Source organism: Callospermophilus lateralis, chromosome 12 (genome assembly GCF_048772815.1).
Source record: "Callospermophilus lateralis isolate mCalLat2 chromosome 12, mCalLat2.hap1, whole genome shotgun sequence".
Taxonomy (NCBI): Eukaryota; Metazoa; Chordata; class Mammalia; order Rodentia; family Sciuridae; genus Callospermophilus; species Callospermophilus lateralis.
The window spans coordinates 44,274,126-44,291,539 of NC_135316.1; positions in this window are offsets into that span (position 1 = coordinate 44,274,126).

Genomic DNA, 17,414 nt, shown 5'->3' on the forward strand with positions numbered 1-17,414 from the left:
AATTAAAAAACAAAACTGTAACCAGTACCCCAAACCAGGGCAATTCGTAGGATGCAATTCACAGAGCAAATTTATTTCCTCCTTTTCTGTTTTTTTTTTTTTAGATTGTTCAGTGAATGAGATTTCTTCCTGCCTCTGTATAAAAGAGGGAAGTTACAGGACTTTGAAGAATGCAAGCCACAGACTTAAGATCACTTTAAGTCATAAAATAGTCTCATTTCAGTACTTAAAATGTCCAGTCTCATATATAGACATTGTTAAGGTTTGAATATGAGGTTTCCTGCAAAGGTCCTGATGATAAAGGAATATTCAGATTTATGATGATTAGATAATGAGAGCTGTAACTAATCAGTGAATAAATTCATTTGATGGACTAATCATTTGAATGGACTGACTGGATGATAACTATGACAAGTAAGGCATAACTGGAAGAAGTTAGTTCACGGGGGGTGTGCTCCAGAAGGGCTTGCCTTCCTGAGTCCCCTTCACATTTCTCTCTGCTTGCTGGCTGTCATAAGCTGAGTGGCTTTCCTCCACTGCAACCCTTTTACCATGATGCTCTCCCTTACCTCAGGCCCAAAGTGATGGAACCTGCCAACCATGGACTGAACTTCTGAAACCATTAGACAAAATAAACTTTTCCTCCTCTAAGTTGTTTGTGTCAGATATTTTAGTCACGGCAATGAACAACGAACACAGAAATTTGTATCTGTCACTGTGACTAAAATGACTGTGTTGTTTCTGAAGTCTTTGGAGCTGGTTTGGGGGAGGAATATAGAAGAATTTGGAGATGCAGGCTGGAGAAGCCTTAGAATGTTATAAACAAAGTTTAATGAAAAGAGTCAGCATGCTGATAGGAATGTGGACAGTGACAACTGTACTTGTGAGATTTCAGAAGGTAATGAAAACACTATATGGAATTTGATTAGAGGCCATTCATGTTATATTCTGGCAAAGAACTTGGTTACATTTTCCCCATATCATGAGACTTTCTGTAAGGCCAAATTGAAAGGTGATGGATTAATAAATCTGTCTAAGGAAACTTCAAGGCAGTATAGCATTCAGACAGTGGCAGCTTTTAGCCAGGTTTACTGGGAAATTGGTAGCAGAAATCAGAGAAGAAGGATTTTCTCAGTGCCTTGGGAGGCTGAGACAGGAACACAGCAAATTCAAGGTGAATCACAGTAACATATGAAGATCTGCAGCAACATAGCGAGACCCTGTCTCAAAGAGGTTTGGAGATATAGCTCAGAGGTAAAGCACCTCTGGGTTCAATCCTCAGTACCAGACTTCAACAACAACAAAAACATGGTAAAAAAAAATATTTCAGGTTGAACAGAAAAATGTGTGTAAAACTGGGGAGAAGGAGATTGTGGCTGTTGAAGAAATCACAGCGACTAAAGTACTTTGTACAGAGACAATAGGAAAGATGCCTTAAGGATATCCAGGGAATTACCACAACTATACATGTCATAGGCTCAAGCATGTAAAAGTAATGATTCCTTTAAGAAGAGTTGGGGGAGCTCTCTGCTTACAAAGGAGGGTCTAGGAAGTTGTTTGACCATGTTCAGCCATGGAGGAACTTAAGAGTCCACTGCAGCCATGGTCCAAGGGGGTCCAGCTACTGCTCAAGCTGGTGGCAGACACTGATATCATCCATGGAGTGCTGGTTCTGCAAGAATGTAGGATGCTGGAGTTAGGAGATCAAGGAGGCTTACACCAAGATTTCAAAGGAAGACCGGAGAGGTCAAGCAAAGTACAGCAGAGCTGAAATCTCTGTGGGCTTCCTCTGAGAAGGTGATGCATGAAACTTTGAGGGTGAAGCTGAAGCTGAAATGGAGACCCCAGGAATTAAGGAACACCAGTAATGTGGACTTTCTGCTGAGGAAAACTGCTGGCTTGGTGAGACCAAGGCTAAGAGCGAGGTCATAGTGTTGCAACCAGCATGGTCAAAGGGGTGGGTCTGTCAAAGCCCTTTGGAGATCATGTCTCACCACCATGTTCCACAGATGCTGGACTTGGAGCTACAGGACTTGTTTTCCCAAGATTTCAATCTTGTTTGAGTTCCTTATTCCTTCAGTGCCCTTATTCCTCCCTTTTGGAATGGGGCTGTTTATCCTGTGCCATTTTATATTGAATATTGGATATATGTAACTTGCTTTTTTTTTTTTTTTGGTACCAGGGGTTGAACTCATATGTGCTAAGGCTGGCTTTGAAGTCATAATCCTCCTAACTCAACCACCAGAGTTGCTGGAATTACAGGTATGCACCACTGTACCCAGCTGTGTCTTACTTTTGATTATTGCAGGGATTCACAGCCAAGAGTTAGTTTTCCTTGAGTTTCAGAGGAGACTTTGGATTTGGAATTGGGGGCAAGGCTGGAACTGCTAAGACTATTCAGAGTCTTGGAAACAGACTGAATATATTTTGCATTGTGATTGATACAGACATGAAATTTTGTTGTGGATTGGATACGAGAAATCCCCCAAATCTCCTATTGTTGTAGGAATGTTCAGAGCTGTAATGATTAAATTATGAAAATCATGACCTAATCAGTGAATTGACCATTAGATAAGTTAATACCTTGAATGATCAACTGGGTGGTAACTGTAGGTAGGTGGGTCACTAGGAGCATGCCCTGGAAGGATCCATTTTCCCGGCGGCCCCTTCCCCTTTCCCTCTTCCTAGCCCCCATTGATCGAGTGGCTTTCTTCTGCAGCCAAGATGCTCCTCCTCACCTCAGGCCCAGAGCGGTGAAACCAGCCCAGAGTGGACCAAGCCTCTGAAACCAAGGGTCTAAAATACTGTGTTTCTCTAAGTTGTTCTTGTTGAATGTGTTGGTCACAGTGATGAGAAGCTAACACAGTAGGGAGGGAAATGTGGGCTCTCTCCTGCTTTGATTTTTTTCTTCCAGTTCAGTAACCATGATGTTTGATGGTTCTGAAGTAGGAATATGGGGAGCAAGGGGATGTAGGGGGATGGGAAGGTTCATGCCATCATAAGCCATTTTCACTCTGGGCCTGGGTCAGGCAAGATCAAGCCCACTTTTTTCACTTATAGATCAATTCCTGCCAGATGTTTTTCTGGCAGTTCTGTTGATACATGTGAGGAACACTCCTCTGGCTCCTCATTTTCTCTGCTTTTAGAGTCCTTATGAACCTTGAACTTCCCTCTTTAGCTTCTCAGAAAATAAAACCATACATATATAGTTTTGCAGAGGTAAAAAGAGAACATTTAAACATGTCTGGACAATTTTAAATGAAGTTATTGGGAATAACATAAGAGACTTTCCTTTAACCAATTTAACAAACACTATTGTTGCTTTCCTGAACCCTTCACAAACTGACTTAATGCACATAACAAACAATTGTATGATGCAGGCACTGTTAGTGACATGTCCGTTTTCAGATGAGTAAACTGAAACTCAGTGAAGTCAAGCAACTTTTCTCAGGTTACCCAGCTGGTGACATAGCTTGAGTTCAACCCTAAGCAGTGTGCCTTTAGTATGTTTGGTCCTAGCCATTATACACACTTCTCAAGTCTCAGGAATTCTAAAAGGGAAAAGTACTTTTCTTATCAATCTGTATCACCAAGTCGGTAGTTTCAACCATCCCCTTGCCACTACCCTCAAATTCTTCTCTTCCCAGTAGCCTTATTCTTCTCTCAACTGATAAATCAGATCATGTTCATTTCCTGCTTAAAATCTTTCTGTGTGTTTAAATTGCCTACCCAAGCCACATTTCTCAGTGAAGCATGGAAAGTCTTTCATGTTGTGATTTCTTTTAACTTCCCAGATTTCATTCTGTCATTTTACCACAGACATTCTTCTCTGTCACACAAGCCCATATACCCATACCCTGAACTTGAAAGTGCTATTCAAATTTTCAGTACTATGCTAATCTGTTGTAAATCTATCTCTCTCATTTATATACTTATAGTCTTCAACCTACATATGGATTGATTTTCTGCAAAGCCATTCTTGACCCTTCCATCCATCCTTCGTCCTTCTTCCTTCCATGCCTTCATCACCTGTTCACCAAATAATATAGGCCTTAGCGTTCAAGGTGCTAAAATACAACAGTGACCAAGCACATAAAAGTCTGCATTCTTTCTATGGCATTCTTTCATACATTGTCTTCTTGTCACACCTGTTTGTAACAGCTTGTGTACCTGTCTCTTCTCCACTATGATCTGAGATCCTCTAGGGTCCCAGGTTTCAAAGAACACTGCCTCCATTTCTCCAAGCTAGTAGAATTCTTCGTACATAGTTGATGGATTTTTAAGTCAATTAAAAATGCGTACATTAGGAATTTTACTTTTTTTGGGTAGTGCTGGGGATTGAGCAAAGGGGAGAAAGAGGAAGGGGGGGCAAGGGATATAAAAAAGATGGTGGAATGAGATGGACATCATTACCCTAACTACATGTATGAAGACACTAATGATATGAATATGCTTTGTGTACAACCAGAGACATTAAAAATCATGCTGTATATGTATAACAGAATAAAAAATTTTCAAAAAATATATACATTAATGAGAGATGGGTGAATCAACAAATGCATTTAGAAGCTGATATTAACAACACTGATAAGCAGGTATTTCTGAAGTCTAGATCCAAGAATGTAGAGTCTGGACTAGTTTTCTAACAGTTATGGAAATGAGTGTGGTAGACTGCTTTATTTGGGAAAAGATAAATGTGATATTTTCTGAAGGTAAGAAAAGAAAAAGAGTATGGGCTTTCAGGGTTTTTAAAAATTTTATTAGTTATTGATGGACCTTTATTTATTTATTTGTTTATATGTGGTGCTGAAAAATCAAACCCAGTGCCTCATGCATGCTAGGCAAGCACTCTACCACTGAGCCACCACCCCAGGTCCTGGAATTTCAGTTTTAAGACTTGCTCTGCCATCCAGAAAATTTGAATTGATCAAATTGGCAGTTTATAAGAAAAAAAAAAAAAGAAAAACCAGTGAAAAGAAATTTCAAAGGTGTTCAGAAACAATTTCATTTTTGTTTCTTTTAAAAGCTTGATATCCTGCTTCTGTTTCAATAAAGGATTCTAATTTCTAGAGGCAAACTAAGTAGAGCAACGTAACCTGTAATCTGCCAAGCTACCCAGTTTTCTTGTGAAAAATCAACTGAATTTTCAAATAAATTAAACACAATTGTTTCAGAAGTTCTTGTTCTTGGTTAATGTGGGTCTGTGTTGACATGAGTCAAGTACTTGGACTGACTTTTAATATATTTTCTGAAATCCATCATCTGTATTCCAAGAGAATTATTAACAACTCAAAGAAGAAACACATATTTTTTGTTAGATCCTTTTATGCTTATCTAGTAAATTAAATAAAATAATGGCTTCTTTGATGTCACTGCTTCAAGGATTAAGTTTCCTCCAAAGGAAACTATTCATATCCCTTCTACAACATGGTGAAAGTGGTGAGTCACCTGCCATTGACCTTCGGATGTTTATGTGTACTTATCTTGATCACACATCTGCTCTTTATTTTCCAATAAAGGAACCATATGCCCCTTGACTCACATATAAGAGCATAATGTTCTAAAATAAACACAGTAAAGTTAATTTAGGAGATAAAATGAACTTTGAAAAGGATTCACATTTAATGCTCAAGCTGTGAAAAGATGGCAATATTTATTTCTAAATATAAGAGTGACATTTCATTTCTTTTTCCCTAATACTTTGGTGAAAAAAAGCAGTTTAATAATATAAAATAGCTAACCTCTATTATAGACAGTTTTAATGAAAAATTATATTAAAATGGTGTAAATTTTTGACTAGCTAAATAGTAAATACCTCAGACTTTAGAACAAATCTTAAAATTTTTTCTCTAACTTAAGATTTAATCTTTTTAAGCCAGACAATTGCAGCCTTAGAAAACTGTAAGCCACCAGTCTGAAACTTACTAGTCAACAATAATGAAAAACTATTTCATATTTGGAAAAACTCTACTTTTTGAAAACCTACTTTTATGTTACTTGTTTCATTTGCTTTGTATAATAATCTATTAAGGCAGAATAGATTTTTATTATCTTGGCTCCAAAAATGAGGCAACTAAAACTCAAAAGAATTTTTAAAAATAGTCTAAAATTACCATGACAATAGAGAAGACAGAATTTGAACACAGATTCTCTGCCAAATATGGTGCTGAATTACTGTGATGGTTTATAACACTGTAATGTAATGATTTAGGTCATGTGAAGATGACTATTCTCATCAAGCATGAGGCATAATCACTGATGTACATTATCTACCCATATTGTTTATCTATGCTCTTTTATTTTCTTAGAAATTTGGGCAGAATTCAACCAAGTCACAGCTCAAATAAATTTTAATATATAGTTATGAGTCATTTAATGATGAGGACATGTTCCAAGAAGTACATCATAGACAATGTTGATATTGTGTGAACATCATAGAGCATGCTTACACATACCTGGATGATCATAGACTACTTAGGGCATCTGGGCCATATGAAACATACATGATATCACCTATTGCTATAAGGCCCATGTTGAACAAAGCAACACAAGATTATAGTAAGCACAAGAGAAAATGATGAAATCAAAAGACATGTGAGCAAGAGATGGGTGAGACTAGTACAGGCATAGTATTGCACACTGTTTTAGAGTGTAATTGTTATAAGCAGAAGGAGTACACTCTAAAATAATAATAAATACATGAATGTAGTAAATATGTAACACAGTTAACACAGTCACTTATTATCATTTTCAAGTAGTATGTACTCTATATGCCTGTAGTGCAGTAGGATATTTGTTTGTTTGTTTGTTTTGTACCAAGATTTGAACCTAGGTCATTTAACCATTGAGCCATATTCCCAACCCTTTTTATATTTTATTTAGAGACAGGGGTCTCAATGAGTTTCTTAGGGCCTCATTAAGTTGCTGAGGCTGGCTGTGAATTCATGAGCCTTCTGAGCCACTGGTATTACAGGCATGTGCCACTATGTCTGGTCAGTGCAGTAGGTTTGTTTACACCAGTATCATCACAGACGTGAGCAATGTATGGTGCTATCACATTTTGACGGCTATAGCGTCACTAAGTGATGGGAAGTTTTCAGCTCCATTGCAACCTTACAGGACCACCATCATATACGTGGTCCATTCCTGAACAAAACAGCACTATGAGGTGAGTAACTATAGCTCCTTAGATTTTTTTTAATAAAAATTGTTTTGTTTATATATGACAGCAGAATGTATTACAATTCTTATTACATATCTAGAGCACAATTTTTCATATCTCTAGTTGTATACATAGTACATTTACACCAATTCATGTATTCAAACATGTACTTTGGATAGTAATGAACATCACACTTCACCATCATTAATTACCCCATATCCCCTTCAACCCTTCTGCCCTATTTAGAGTTCATCTATTCCTCCCATGCTCCCTATCCCACTATGAATCAGCCTCCTTACATCAAAGAAAACATTTGGCATTTGTATTTTTGGGATTGGCTAACTTCACTTAGCATTATCTTCTCTATCTCCATCTATTTACCTGCAAATGCCATGATTTTTTTCTATTTTATTGCTGAGTAATATTCCATTGTGTATATATGCCACATTTTTTAATCCATTCAGTAGATGTACTGAAGGGCATCTAGGTTGGTTCCACAATTTAGCTATTGTGAATTGTGCTGCTATAAACATTGATGTGGCTGTTTTCCTGTAGTATGCTGTTTTTAAGTCCCTTGGGTATAGACCAAGGAGAGCGACAGCTGGGTCAAATGGAAGTTCCATTCCCAATTTTTCAAGAAATCACCATACTGCTTTCCATATTGGCTGCATCAACTTGCAGTCCTTCAGCAGTGTATGAGTGTACCTTTTCCCCCACATCCTCTCCAACACTTATTGTTTTTTGTATGCATAATAGCTGCCATTCTGATGAGATGAAATCTTAGAATGGTTTTGATTTGCATTTCTCTAATTGCTAGTGAAGATAAACATTTTTTCATGTATTTGTTGATTGATTGTACATCACCTTCTGAGAAGTGTTCTTCAGGTCCTTGGCCCATTTATGGATTGGATTATTTGTTTTTTTGGTGTTTAGCTTTTAAGTTCTTTATATACCCTAGTGATTAGTGCTCTACCAAAACAGACAGGTAGACCAATGGTACAGAATAGAGGACACAGAGACTAACCCACAAAACTACAATTATCTTATATTAGACAAAGGTTCCAAGAACATGCATTGGAGAAAAGATAGCCTCTTCAACAAGTGATGCTGGGAAAACTGGAAATCCATATGCAACAAAATGAAATTAAATTCCTATATCTCACTATGCATAAAACTCAACTCAAAATGGATCAAGGACTTAGGAATACAACCAGAGACCTTGCATCTAATAGAAGAAAAAGTAGGCCCTAATCTCCATCATGTGGGATTAGGCCCCAACTTCCTTAATAAGACTTCTGTGGCACAAGAATTAAAATCAAGAGTCAATAAATGGGATGGACTCAAACTAAAAAGCTTCTTCTCAGCAAAAGAAACAATCTGTGAGGTGAATAGAGAGCCTACATCTTGGAAGCAAATCTTTACCCCTCACACATCAGCTCCTTAGAATTTAGTTAAGGTATCAAAAATGAAAAAATGGGAGAGTTGGAGCAGAGCCCTTGCCTAGCATATGTGAAGCAAGGGGTTCAATCCTTAGCACAGCATAAAAATAAAGTAAATAAATAATTTTTAAAGATGAAAATATGCAGGATAATTTTAATATAAATATATGGTACTTCAAAACCACAAAATACATATTATTTTCAATTATTCATGGAAAACATACAAAAGTAAAAACTATATAGCAAATAAACAGATATGACAACCAGACTAGAAAAGTAGATAAATTCTGTAGAAAGAAAATGAAGAGTCCTCCAAGCACAACCATTTGGAAAGACAAAATTAATAACAAACCATTCTTTAAAATAATTAATAGGGAAATAAAGTTAAAATGAAAGATGTTTTGAAAATAATGTCCATGAAATGCTACATATAAAAACTTATAAAGCTATATCATGTCTATAATCCCAAGAGAAACATTATGATTTAAAATGTTGTATTAGTTAATAGAAAATATATAAAACAATTGAACTAGAAGTTAGATCTATCAATTACAAAAAATGACTAAAACATTTGAAAGAAGAAATTAATGAAAAAAGAAAATTAAAACTTAATGAATTAGGTATTAAAAACTACCAGAACCACCACCACCACAACAAAAAATCCATACAGTGCTGCTTCTTTAGAACAAACAAATCTTTCAGTTATGAATGATCCAGAGGAGGAAAATATAAATATGCAACAACAATAATGATGAAAGTACTATAAAATATATAATCACAAACAGATAAGTTTTTACATAACAAAAATAAGAAAGTTAATAATGTAAGTTAGACACAGCTGGAGGACATGTTCAAATTAAGTTCATCCCTTGTTTAATAAAAATTTAGTTTGCATATTTTGAGGAGTAGGAAGAGTGTTTTGGCATAACTTATACTTTTTTTAATGAGGAAGAAAATAATCTTCATGGAATCATTTCTTTCTTGCTTCATATGCTCAAAACATATATCTCCCACGGGGAGAAACTCAGTTCAACAAAAGTATTTATTCTAAGAAATGCTTCAAAAGAGTGCAGGAAATCAAACAAAGCATTTCTATCATCTAAGACTATATACTTTTATAATTACCATAAAAATTGAATATACATATTAATTTACTCCAAAATGCTTTGCAGTACATTTGTTCTTATATTTATGACGTTAAAGAGGAACAAGTTACAAAATAACATGAGAAACAGAATCTCATGAAATCTGGGAGAATGTTTACCAAATTGTTATTGGTGGTTGAATCTGAGAAGTGTAGGGTGAAATGACAGGAAGTTACCTTCTACTTTATATAATGGTATAATATTTAAACTTAGGTCATTATAACATCAGAGGCGTGAATAATTGTATTCTGCCTAAATATTCAGCAGTATGGACTAGTTACCTCAATTGTGGCACAGTAAGACAATGGGAACTCACTGCCATGCTGTTCCTCTGACTTCCAGGTTTCCTTTCTCCAACTTTCAGAGTCTCCTTATGTTTGTTTTATATATCTATCTTATGCAGGGCTTTTAGCTGTGCTTAACAGGAGAAATAAGGAAAAAGTGTGTGACTCCATGTTTGAGATAGAAGTAGAATGGATTTTTAAAATGCAGTGAGGATTCTGGTTTGCAGGATGCTAGAGGTATGATAGATATTGAAAGGGAACAAATATTTAGGGAACTCTGCTGACTCCTCCTCCAAGTAACTTCTAAGGACCATCTTGGAAGACAACGACTGGAAGAAAGTGGCTGCTAAGTTTTACCTCTGTAAAATTTAAGAGACCCATGAAGAAATAGGATGAATGAGAAAGTGTCTGTCGTTCTTTTTTCAAAGAAGCAAAATAACTAAATGTGAGAGAACAGACAGAGGGAAAGGCAGATTTATTAAGAAGTGGTGATTATATTGGAGAAGTAATAGGACAAAGATTTATTACTAGTTAGAAATTAAGTTTGGGGATATTTACACAGGTGGATATAGAGGCTACTATTGCTAGAATCCTGAGATGAAAGAAATTTTATCCGTGGGAGGACAATGTGATTTTAAAGAAGAGCTGCCGAAAAGAACAATAAAACGAATATGAAAGAAATAATAAAAATGTAAGCCTCATATATGAGATCTTTCAAAATAGTTTTCCTTCTTCTCTTTAACTTTATTCTGCCTGGAGATTTCATCACAGTAATTATATACAACCATTGAAGGAATATCTGTAAACTTTCACATAGAATTTTATGTTTTATTTTGCTCATTAATTTAACAAAAGAGATGATGTGTTCTGGAGGGCAGAACTCTGTGAAAAATCATCATGATTAAGAGATCTTCTGGACATTTAAGCTGAGAGTGAAATCTATGAAGAATGTGAACAGCAGTGTAAGAAAAAAAATGAACCTTAAAAAGACGAGTTGGAGCAATCCCAGTCGTATGCAAATGAAACGGCCAACTGTTTCTGAGAGCTAAGTCCCCAGTGTAGTCTGATCAATTAGAAGTAAGTTATAGATAGCCAAAAGAATTGATGTGCAGATTTTAAAAAGTGCAATAGTTATGACTAATGTTATGATGAAGTCTCTTTGATATACCATCCAGAAGAGTCTTAGGAATTAGCACTCATTTATTAAGCAAATAAATTATTAAAATTTTCTTCGATGAACTTTTAGTGCTAAAAGTACTTTTTCATGTCCTTATTCATTCATCCAAGCACATACAGTGAGTGAGCTGTACTATATTCTATGAAACGAAATAAATTGCACACTAGCCCTTTCCACAAGTTGTTGGGTAATAACTTAGGTACCTTGAATTAATTTAAAAATAAATGTGTAGTAATTAAATCCACTGAGTTACTCTATATCGAAGTATGACATTTTATATACTGAGCTTTTCTAGCATATAAAAAAATATATGATGAATTCATCTGTGAGCTGGGCATTTCATTCTAGGATTCAGTGCCATGAATATAAAAAAAATGTCTAGGCAGGGGTCAACATGTAGTAGAGATAACATAGTAGCAGATGAAAATACAGGCTCTTTGGTTTTGTGGGATTGGCTAATTTTTCTTTCCATGATATTCTCTAACTCCAACCATTTACTGTCAAATGCCATAATTTTACCCTTCTTTGAAGCTGAGTAATATTCCATTGAGAATATATACCACATTTTCTTTATCCATTCACCTATTGAGTGACACCTAGGTTGGTTCCATAGTCTAGCTATTGTGAATTGAGCTGCTATAAACATTGATGTGGCTGAGTCACTATAGTATGGTGATTTAAAATCCTTTGGGTATAAATCAAGGAGTGGGATAGCTGGATCAAATGGCGATTCCATTCCCAATTTTCTGAGGCATCTCCATACTGCTTTCCATAGTGGTTGCACCAATTTGCAGTCCCATCAGCAGTGTATGAGTGTACCTTTTTCACCACATCCTCGACAACATTTGTTGTTGCCTATATTCTTGATGATTGCCCTTCTGACAGGAGTGAGATGAAATTTTAGAGTAGTTTTGATTTGCAAATCCCACAAAACCAAAGGCAGATGTTTTCTCTAATATGCAGATGCTAATTCACAATAAGGTGGGGGGCAGTAGAGAAGAATAGCAATACCTTAGATTAGGTAGAGGGGAGTTATGGGAGGGAAAAAGAGGGGATGTGGGGATAGGAAAGATAGTAGAATTAAAAAGACATTATTTACTGTATGTATATAGTGACTACATGACCAATATGATTCTCCAACATGTACACTCAGAAAAATGAGAGATTATATCCCATCTATGTATGATATATCAAAGTACATAAATGCATTCTACTGTCATGTATAATTTATTAAAATAAATTTAAAAAATTTAAAAAAACAATAAGTGGATACCCTGAATGGCCATAATTCTAATTTTAAAACTTTAATTTGTGATTTAGAACTTTCATAGAAGCAATATTAAACTGAATGTTTAAGGAAGAAATAGTATAAAAAGGAGGGACTACTCCTCCACTTGATATATGAAGTCAGAATTAATCTAATACCAAAACCAGATAGAGACATTACAATAAAGAAAACTAGAAACAAATATCTCAGATGAATACAAATGAAATAACACTCCACAAAAATATTTGTAAACTGAATCTGATATTATGTGTAAACAGAATCAATGTAAAAAAATACAGGCTCAAAGTAATTGACCCTGCACAGGTTAATTCTTTAAACTTAAGTCACTAGCCAAATTTTGGAATCTTTAATTCTCACTGAATCAGTAATCTTAAAAATTACATGCATTTGAGAACCAAAAATATCTATATCTACATAGCTTAGGAAAATTGTACTGTTCAACTGTCTGCATTAATATGATTTTTATAATATTATTTTTATAATACTATTTCAGGAAACTCGTTTCCGGAAGATAAAAATTGCACATAATTTTATTTTTGATTTCAGAAAAAACTTCCTACTGCACACAATAGGACATCTAAATGAACATCAGACATTCAACTTTCAAACAACTAGCATCAAATTACTCTCCTCATTAATCTTAGAAACCTTTAAATCTCCACCTTGTGTTCACCAAATCTAAACTGCAATAGCATAGTCCTTACCCAATAGTAATCAAGCTCCCACAGTGAAAGATTTACCTTATACCATACTCCCAAACTTCATAAGTAATCCAATTTTACCCTTCACCCTCTAAGATGCTGCTAAGATTCTATCAAGATAATACTTTCTCTTACCTTTGAAGGCAAATATATCAATTTTGTCCTGTTAATAGTGATATTTTAAGGGATCCAGCTTTTTATAAGTTCCTAACAACTCATAGGGAAATTATAAACTTCCCAAATAGGAAATGTGAAGGCAAATTTTTAAAAATTGCTATTATTGAGATAAGGGAAGCAAAAGACCAATTTTATAGTAATTTCACATTTAACGAAACAACTATGTATAGTGACTACTATGGTAGAGAAGAAAATGAAATTGCACCGTGCTATGGAGACTAAAGGATTTGCACAAGAAAGTGTAAACTTATGTACTAGATAAGGGTAGCCACTGCACCCTTTAGCATTATGACTGTGCATATTACAGTTAGAGAAGTTGGAGAATGCTCCCTCCAAATTATGATTGATCTGGGGTCTAAAGGAAGGGAAGAAGTTATTTTGGTCAAGTGGCTGGGAAGATTATTCCAGACAGAGGAACATTATGTTGCAAAATCCCTACCTAGCATTTTATTTTTCTTTTCTCTTTTTAACCTTGGTTGCAATTTAGAACTGGAAAGTATTTAATTGAAACTGACCTTAATCATTCTGGATGGCTGAAATAGTCTTAGTTTTTAGGGTTAGATAAGACTTTCACACTCTTACTATTTAAGGTAGTTAAAGAAAGGTTTGGATGTCCCTCAATCACAAGGATCCTGGGTTATTGCCCCAATAGGAGGCAGGATGAAAGATAGGAGATGAGTTCTGGACCTGGAGCACTTCTGGCAAAACACTCATTAGCCTCTTGCAACATGAGTTCATTTTTAAGAGCCCCACCTATCAATCAGTCACTGCTTTCCCTGATGATGAGACTAATTATAGCTGGAGCCTCCACTAGTACTTACTCAGGAACCTAGACCTAGCGCCCACCCTCTCTAGGAGGAAGTGGTGGAACAGGAACTGTGCACCTAGGGACAGTGCCTCTTCCAAATGCCTCTTTGGGGGATGTAGATCAAAGCCATCTCCCCCTTTTCTCCTACATTGTGCCTTCAATTAAAAGATTCCAAGCCTTCTCATAATGGTTGTTATGTGTTTGGTTTGGGATTAGGTGTGATTGCTAGAGAGGGCAAATTTGGAGGCTAGTCATTTATTAATTTAACAGATTTATTCACTTAACTGAGGGATTATTATTTGCAAGATGCTATGCTTTTGGTGATCAGTAAATTGGTGAGCTCATAAATACGCTTCCTACCCTCATAAAGCAGAGACTAACAGAGAAAGTGAACGTCCTTAAAGGATTTGCACAACAAAGTGTAAACTTATGTACCAGATAAGTAGAGTCTCTGTGCCCTTAAGCACTATGACTATGCATATCACAGTCAGAGAAGTTGGAGAATGCTCCCTAATCCCAAATTATGATTGATCTGGAGCCTAAAGGAAAGGGAAGAAGTTATTTGGGCAAAGTGGTAGGGAAGATTATTCCAGACAGAGGAACAACTTGGATGAAGAAAGACAATATCCAAGAAGCATGAGGTAGGCCAATGCAGAGCAAGGTCCTAGATGAGGCTAAAGGGTAGAAAGCACAGAACCTACAAGATCTGGGAGGCTCCACTTGGTTTCAGACTTTATCCAGAGAGCAGAGGGAAAAGAATGGGATTATAGTGTGAACAGTGGATTCTAAAAATTTGGAAGAGTCAGGCAATTCTGGACTTCAAGAATGGAAAAGCAGAGTGCCCACTCAGGCCTGGCACCCATTAGCCAATGCACGGATGAAGGCTATTGGCTCTGTCTTCAGATTAATTCTAAATTATCCTTCTTATCACCATCTCTTGCCTACACCATGGCAACGGGCTCCTACATTGTCTCCCTGCTGCTACTTTCTTCCATGGATTGTATACACTGGAATCCAGGCAACTCACCTGAAGGCAAAAATCACATGGCATTATTGTTTTCATGCTCTGGGTTTCTGGCTTCCAATCTGTGGTAGGCAGAATGCTAAGATGATCCGCCCTATTTCCACCTCTTGAGTACATGCCTTGGATAAACCTTCCCTTGGGTCTGAAAAAACCTTGTGTTTATAATAGCCTTTTCAGATGTAATTAAGGTCTCTGATCAATTAAGTTTGAATTAATCAAAAGGGATAATATCTTGGTGACCTCATCAGATGAGCTCTTTAAAAAAGTCAGACATCTGAAGCAAGAGAGATTCTCTGATGAACTAAGAGAGGCAGATTACCATATTGTCAAGGGTGCCACACGGTAAGGTCTATGAGTGGCCTCTGAGAATCGACAGCGGCCTGCTAAGAAAACAGGGGCACTCATTCATATATTTGCAAAGAACGGTATTCTGCAAACAACTTGAAGGAGCTTAGGATTGATTTTTCCCCAGACAAGACTCCAGATGAGGGTGCAGATATATGACACGGCTGATTTTAGCTTTGTCAGACTCTATGCAGAAAAATCTAGTGAAAATAGATAGGACTTCTGACTCATGAGAATTGTGAGATAATAAATTTGTGTTTGCTCAAGCCACTGAATTTGTGATTACTTGTTACACAGAAATAGAAAATGAATGGACAATCAATCACATTTCTAATAGAATAAGAATTGTATTCCCTGACCTAAGATGTCCTAGAAGATCCTGTCTCTAATCCCATCTCCAGTCATTGTCCCCGTTGCTCCTGTAGCTATAGTTAATGAATGGGACTTGGTATCCCTCCAGCAAAGCGCCGTTCTCTCTTCCCAGAGGTCTTTTGTGCTGGATTGCTTTAAGTCTCACTTCCTAGATTTATTCACACTTCTACACAAGTATTCTGTTCTTGAAGGATATTTATCCCATACCTTCACTCTATCTCCTTACCCTGCTTTAAGTGAGCTTTTATCATTTAACATAGTATATCATTGTACCTTCTTATTATCTGTCTTCTTAATAACAGTATTTTTTTCCTTTTTTTTTTTTTTTGTTTTGTTTTGTTTTGTGAGTTGTGGTTGGCATGGTGGCACATATCTGTAATCCCAGAAGTTCTGGAGCCTGAGGCAGGAGGATTGTGAGTTCAAAGCCAGACTCAGCATGCTTAGGCACCACTAGTGCTTAGTGGGGCACTAAGCAACTCACAGAGAGACCCTGTCTCTAAATAAAATCTAACAAAGAGCTGAGGATGTGGCTCAGTAGTTAAGTGTCCCTGCGTTCAATCCCTAATGAAAAAAAAAAGAGTAGGATTTTTAATTTCCTGATATATATTTTTATCCCTAACATTTAGAGCAGTGCCTCGGATGGATTAAACAATCGATAAATATTTGTTGAGAGAAGAAGCAGATTGAAGTTGGCAGGACATAGTAGGTAGATGAAAACCGTAGCTATGGTGGCTGGTCACTCAGCATGCTAGACTCAGGGAAAGTGAGTTCTCAAGGTCAGTGTGGAGCACCCTGGCCTAGCAGGATGGCAGGTGGTGGAAGACTGACACTGAACACTCACATTGTAAACCCGGATACATGAGAGTGAAGTCAGCTTCCCCAGAGACTAAAAATGGGAGATTTTCCTAGGCCACGTTTTCACAGGAGCTCTGGTAATGCCCAAAGATGGGAGGACACCATGACCAATGTTGGGTTCCTGGCTCACCTTGGCAAGTGGGTTCTTACAGCTGGACTTGATGTGGAGAAATAAACAAACATGATATTCACTGCATCTTAGTGGTAAAATTCGGACTCCATCCAAGACCTAAGCGTCTTTGTATCCAATATTTGATTTTCAATCAAAAGAGAATCCTTGGCAATGTAAAGGAAATGATGAGAGGACAACCATCAAGTGGAGTTTTAATGACTTGAATTTTTGCTTTCCATACTCTGGGTGATGCAATTTAGATTTGACATGGAGATGACAAGCAGCATTCAACTTTACAGGTTAAAAGCTTGTTATTCAGATGGTTTGGCTTGTGCTACTGCCACTTACAAGATGTGGCACGCTCATCTCCAGGAGGCTCACTGATGCTCTTAAGGCCGTAGCACTTAGTGTCCGCCTCCACACAACACAGGCAGACGTCTCTCTTCTCTGCCTTAGCTTACTTTTATATAAAATGGATGTGTGATAGCAACTACTTCAAAAGCTTGCAAAGTGAATTAAATTAGG